This window comes from Pavona decussata, unplaced genomic scaffold, assembly GCF_977016875.1.
Source record: "Pavona decussata unplaced genomic scaffold, jaPavDecu1.1 SCAFFOLD_21, whole genome shotgun sequence".
Classification (NCBI taxonomy): Eukaryota; Metazoa; Cnidaria; class Anthozoa; order Scleractinia; family Agariciidae; genus Pavona; species Pavona decussata.
This window is the reverse complement of record NW_028145444.1, coordinates 4,294,941-4,301,541: the sequence shown is the minus strand read 5'-3', so window position 1 is coordinate 4,301,541 and position 6,601 is coordinate 4,294,941. Positions and strand designations below refer to the sequence as shown.

The 6,601-nt window shown below is 38.8% G+C and overlaps 1 pseudogene; it reads left to right on the top strand.

The window, feature by feature from the left end:
• Positions 1-551: 551 nt before the first annotated feature.
• On the top strand, positions 552-1,530 carry LOC146486333 (QRFP-like peptide receptor; annotated as a pseudogene).
• The last annotated feature ends 5,071 nt before the right edge of the window (positions 1,531-6,601 follow it).

The window sequence follows — 6,601 nt, the reverse complement described above, 5'->3', positions numbered from 1 at the left end:
TCTCTCAACCCGATTCTTTACTGCTGGAAGATAAAAGAAGTAAGGCAACTCGTGTCAGACACATTAGGACAGTTTTGTTGTTCAAGTAATCTTCATTGCCTTTATTAGGGACCGAGGAAGATAAGCGGACACCAAGTATAACAATCGTTTACAATATTTAAAGCAAGGGTAAGATGGAATACTGATAAGATAGGCTGTTCGAAAAGAATAAACGGAAACAAACGTGCTTGAAATTCATTCATGACGGCTGGCCAATAAATAAAAAAGCAGTGAGTGATGGTTAACTAAACAGTAAGAGATTGTGTAATAATAGCATACAAGGTAAACATTAAACACCGCATACTAATAAGGAGGAGGCCTTATTGGGTTTTAAAACCACTGCACGTGATGTTTTATCGACCATTTGATAGGTCAATGGGCTTATGAATCATTAATTAGGTTTTGAAAGATTTTTTAATACACAGACTTGAAAGCTTCTCGTTAGACAACAATTTTTTTTTACTTTAGTTCTAGGAAAGTCAAGCTCCGTTTAATGCAGTTGGAGTAGTACCATGGATGATTCGGTTGAGAATTCAACGAACCCAAACCCCACTGGAGCCAAATGCATGCCATTCACAAAGATGAGCCTATGGATATAAAACTGGTCAAAGCAGCTTGTTACTCTATCATTATGCTGATTTCACTGCTCGGAAATTCTGCACTCATCGCCATCATTGCCAGATACAAACACATGCAAACGACTACCAACTTGCTAATCGCAAATATGGCCATCTCAGATTTAATGGTATCGGCATTCGCCGTTCCGCGAGAGCTCGCGCAAATCATCACCGGCGTGCAAAGATGGCTGATTGACGGGACTGCTGGAGTCATTCTATGCAAATTTTTTTATTTCTTCCAAGACATTTCCACCGCTGTATCGATTCAAAGTATCTTGGTCATCACTGTAGATAGGTATACTGGAGTGGTTCAGCCATATCGAGACCCCATCATTACACCAAGGCGGAGACGACTCCTTATCCCATTAATATGGTTAATATCTATGGGTCTACACAGCACTTACTTTTACACATTCCGTCTCAAACAAGTCAATAACATACGATACTGCATCTTCAGCTGGGAACCCGCGTATGACAGTCTACAAGCTCAAAGAATCTACTTCGTGTCGATATCAGTTATCTTAATTGCCATCCCCTTGGCAGTCATTACGGTTTTATATTCACTCATGTTCAGGTCTATAATAAAACAGAGACCACTTTGGAAAACAGTGTCCTCATCCAGAAGGCAAAGGCGAAAAGAAGACACTAAGATCATTAAGAAAATTTTGGCCATCATAGTTTTATTTGTTATGTGTATACTTCCTATAGATATCACTGGATTGTTACACCTTTTTGCGTGGCAGGAAAAAATTCCTTGTGGAATAGACCATTTGAGCTTTGCAGTCAAGTTTATATTTTACTCCAACGCATCGCTTAATCCATGCGTTTATTTTTTCTAAATGAAAGATATCGTCAGAGCCTTTGGAATCTTTAAAATGTCGGGATTCCCAACCAGAGGGCCAAGCGACGGTTTACGACATGGCCCTACGAACATTAAAGTGAACAAGTTTCAATTCATGTTGAATCGTTCACGAATTTATTTGTAGGGTCGAGTGAAAGTAAAACAATGGTTGCTCTTCGGAAAAGAAAATGATTCACGGTGGTTTTTCTTGGGATTCTGCTAGCAGTTGTCAAATTCGAATCACTAGCAATTTGATTAGCAATAATTGGTGAAATAATGTGTGCAAATTTTATTGTCTCCTTTTCCTCCTTTTGGTAAGAGCAGCATGCTATCTACCTTTTGTAAGATATTTGTGATATGTGCGCTTCTGAATGATAAATCACTTATTTAATTGTACAGTATTGTTATTCAACTTCCTTCCAAGACTGGCGCACATTTATAACAGTTGATCTTGTAAAAATCATCCTTGGCTTGTTTAGCGCTAAAGTAAGCTCATCCGTAAAAAGTAAAATTATTTATATTTGAACTTGCGCCGTGACTATAATTAGTCTTGTGGTTCGTTTGAACCAACCATACTGGTAAATGAAAAGCAACCATTTTATTGAATTTATTTCTCTACTCAAACTCATGCTGTGTTTACACTTGAGCGTTTTACCGAGGTATTGGAGTTTACTTACCTAGGTAAATATTTTGCGTATGTAAACGTCAACTGATACCATGGTAAACGCCGCCCGAGACAATACAAAGTTAAGGTTACCGGATTCTTTCAAGAGTCGTTTTTTTGCCAAAAACATTTTAAGGCCAAATTAAACATTACTAGTCTCGCTTTATTTTCAAAAAAAAATTATATATATTACAAATCTTGATGCGTGCGCGAATTATTAAGAAGAAAGTTTTTTTCATATGAAATTCTATCACCCGCCGGAGTGCTATAAGCCAATTAAAATGTATCAGCGTCAGGGCTTCCCGTGATGTTTTTCGCGGTAAAAAATCCGGAGTCGTTCATTTCATGTCGCCTCTCTTCCTCTTTTGTTTACGTTTGCAACTTGTGATTTATTCACACCAAGTTTTCGCTTGTATTTGTTTTTCGTATCGTGTATGGTGAAAAATAAGAAGGAAAAGAGTCCGTGGTTGAAAACTAAGAAGAAAACTGGTCCTAAGAAAAAAAGGAAGAAAGTTTCCGATGAATTAAGGATGGAGCAAAACTGTTGCCGAAACTCCATAGCACATAAGCCCAGGTACAATAATCGATATATCGAGTTCTTTAAGGCCCTTTCCCTCCCCACATATTGGGCTCAACGCTGGCCTCCAGGTTGCGAGTGAAAATATCTTCATCAAACCTGCAAAGCAGAAAAAACTCGGATATTGAACTGCAAGCTTGCGACGGCAATTTATTCGCATGGATAATGGTATATAAGCTTATAAATAGTCCTTCAACGTACCCCAGTGACCGCATTTCTGCCTGCAGCTGTTCTTTCGGATCGATGGGGCTCACCGTCGGGGCCGCTGCAGTTTTCTTTTCCTTCGAAGAATTTTTTCTGCCCGGCATCGGAGAAATTCTGACCGGTAATAGAACTGCAGTCGCGCACTCAACTATTTTCCGGCGCGACACCAGTAATCTCAGGGGACTCAGCAGTATAAGTAGGTCTCCTGTAATTCTATTGGCTTTCGACATCGGCGGCATCCACAGTGTTGAAATATGTCGCAGCAAGGGCGTGAAAGGTTTGTAAACCTTTAGAAGCGGAAAAAACCTACTTCGTTTTTACGCGAGTGCGCTTTCTCTAAAGTAATTTATAAGGTACAAGGATTTGACGGATTGCCTTGAAATTTGGCCCCGAAGATTCCCAAGACACCGAGCAAACAAATTGTGTGTGGGATTTCCGTTTTGTAAAATTGATCTTCCGCAATGGCCTTCGTCGTAAAACGTATCGGTAAGTTTTTGATCATCAAAATTGACAGTAAAATTGCGAAGCAAGCAATTGGAATATCGAAAAAGCCTCACACCGTTTTGAAGATTAATGCCTTGTGATTGATATAATGCAGTAGTTTTAATTCTGCGGTCGAATTCCATACCTGATAAACTCGCTCAAAGAGACATCAGTCGTTTTGGGCTTTTGGGACGCACTCTCCTTTCAACTAGAAAAAAATCAAAGCGAAATAATTTTCACCGGATAGTACATTTCATTAGCTTTGTACTGATATGTAGTTTATGGTTGTTGCATTTAAGACAGCGCGCAAATATTTTTTTTCGCGAAGGACACCCGCGAAGGTATCCGGTAACCTTAACCAAGGTAAAAGTTCGATTAGCCCTGTGATCAGGCATGGTTATTTTAGGTCGGTAAACCAAGGTCGAGATGACAGATATATCCGCTTGCGGTCGCATAGTATTTCACATTCCGTGGTGTCCAGATTGCGTCAGTCTCATTCGATCACGTTTTCGCAACTTCATTTTCACGTTTGTTTTTTATCTACCTGCAAGTCATGGCAAAAAACAAAGACATTAATCCTCACGACGACGAACAACTCGAGAGGTAAAGTTAACATCACTGCATTGCTAATTTGTTTGCCAAATCCCAACCAACCACTCGGACAATGTAATCAAACGTAAGTCTAGATATCCTGAAGTTCTCTTTCCACCAATCTTCAACGAAATTTCCGTTCAAAAGGGTTTCAAACCAAAATTGGTTTCTCGGCCATGACCAGGCACGGCAAGCGTGCCTTGTCTTTTGAAGAGCAATTTGAAGGAAAACAAATCGCTTTCGCCTCGACTTCTTAAGGTGCTGCAAAAGAAAAAGCCGCTGAAATCTTGAGACTTGAGTTTGCAGCTCAAGAAAAAGAAAATGAAACGCAAGGACTACAACAGGCACAGCTTCTTTTAAAAACGCAGGCATTTTATGCATGGATTTTAGAATTTGCCGCCATTTCGATTTGATCGTGATCGTGATCGATGACAGTTTTGCCTCGGTTATTTGAGCCAGTATAAACAATGTACAAATGTACCAAGGTTTTGTCGGTAAATGATTACCTCGGTAAGTGCCCAAGTGTAAACACAGCATTATTCAGGAATAATCTCTGTAGCAGTGTGCTTTTTTCACAGATCAAAGATACTGAGTCTAAGGTTTTCGGATTGATCACTCGAGCTCTGATGGATTCATTTCATTGCCAGGCTGTTTCTCAGTTAACAATGAAGTACGGAAACGTTGAAAGTTTTTTTCTGGGTTTATTTTTAGAGCTATTTTTCAAATTAAAATTAAAATGCTAAAACTTGATTGAAAATTTAATAAAAGTAAAAGTAAACTTACAACGCAAATTAAATTCAAAGTAAAAATTGAAATTAAAATCAAATACGTTTCAAAAACTACCATAGAATGGAAACGAATTGCATTGCTTTCGAAAAACAAACATTAAATAAAATGCAAGTGAAATACAGAGACAATTCTTATTTTCCCCTTGGCCCACGGCTATCAATACGATGATTCCCTGCGAGTGGCGTGGTGTTCTGAAAAACATGTGGTAGGGAATATGGCGCAGTGGAGGGAGTTTGCGAACAAGCAGGGGGCGAAAAGGACTAAAACGGATAATATAGTGAATGATTTCAACCGAGAAGAGATCATTGTTCAGAAAATAAGTTCCATAGTAAGTCAAAAGCGACAAAAGTATAGTCGTGTTGGCACAAGAGAATATGTTCCGTTTGACAGCTATGATGAGCTTAATGTTCCGATCGAATATCTCTGACTCTTTGCAAAAGTTCTTTGCTAACCAAATAGAGAAAGACATGATTTATGATATTTTAGCCGGAGAACGTGGCCCATCATGTAAAAAGATGGGACAAATTCCACAGCTCAAGGTATTCAAATACCACGAGGTTTAAGATTTTTCTTTGACTTCGGCAATCCACATTTTCTTCACAAGACTAGCAAGCCCGAGGAACTAGTAGGACAGCAGCCCTCGATTTTTATAGCAGAATGGTGTGTTTCGTGGGCATGAACTAAAGCCTGAAACAACGAAACGAAACCACCTAGACAAAAAGTAATACCTTTAAAAATAACCGAAAAGGGGCTAAAATATAACGAAGCTGTGAGTTTTCGCTGCGCAAACGTCTTTGCTCGTATTTTGCATGGAACAAAACAACATCTAAACAGTAGCTCTGGGCCACTAAACTATGAAGTGAGCTGAATCCGGCCAACTTAGCAGAACACTACAGGCAACTTTTATTCTGTGATGTGAACTGTAGACGGTTTGTAAGGTGCTCTATAAGATTTTTAACTATGGAGATAAGTCAAGTGTTTATTGGTTCCGTAATCTTCGTGTTTTTGGCAGTTGTCGTTCGGAGGGGTGAATCCGCGCAACACTACAACTCGCTACAAGACGACAGTTTCTGGCATAGCATGGCTGATATTGATCGTTTGTCATGTTCCGTGCTTTATTCCATTATAATCGTAACTGTAAAGATAAACATATAGGAGGGAATAAGCGAGGGTATCTTTTGGTTCTCTTCAAGAAGTTTCCATTTCGAAACTCGTCTTTAAATCTGTGATTCTTTACTGCTGGAAGATAAAAGAAGTGAGTCAAGTCGTGAGAAACACATTAAGACTGCTTTGTTGTTTGTCGAGTTAAGTCACACATGACTATACTCTGTCATAGAAAAGAAAAAAGACTAGTTATATTGGTTTGTGTTGGATGAAAACACAAGTCAGTCACTCAACCTTCGTAATCTTTTTGCATAAACGACTTTATCCTTTTAATAATCAAACTGAAGGGTCTTTTTTATAAGTTTACACAAAGTATGCGTAAGAAATGAACGAGAACGAGAACATTTAAGCAAAATACTTCAAATGCTGTGTCCTTTGTTTCCAGGTCGTTTTGTACCCTTTTAAGGACACGTTTGTTTCTGTTCGGTTACTTTAGCAGAAAATGTAAGTTGCAGAAAGTTCTACGTCTTCGAATTTACGACTTGTTGTTCGCTGTACGAAAAATTTCAGCTTTTGTTGACACTTTTCTTCAACCAATAATGAAAGAACAGCAGTCATACATTAAAGATACAACACGGTTTATTAACTTCATTGAAGGAACGAGAGTTCCACAAAATGCAATCGTTGTCTCC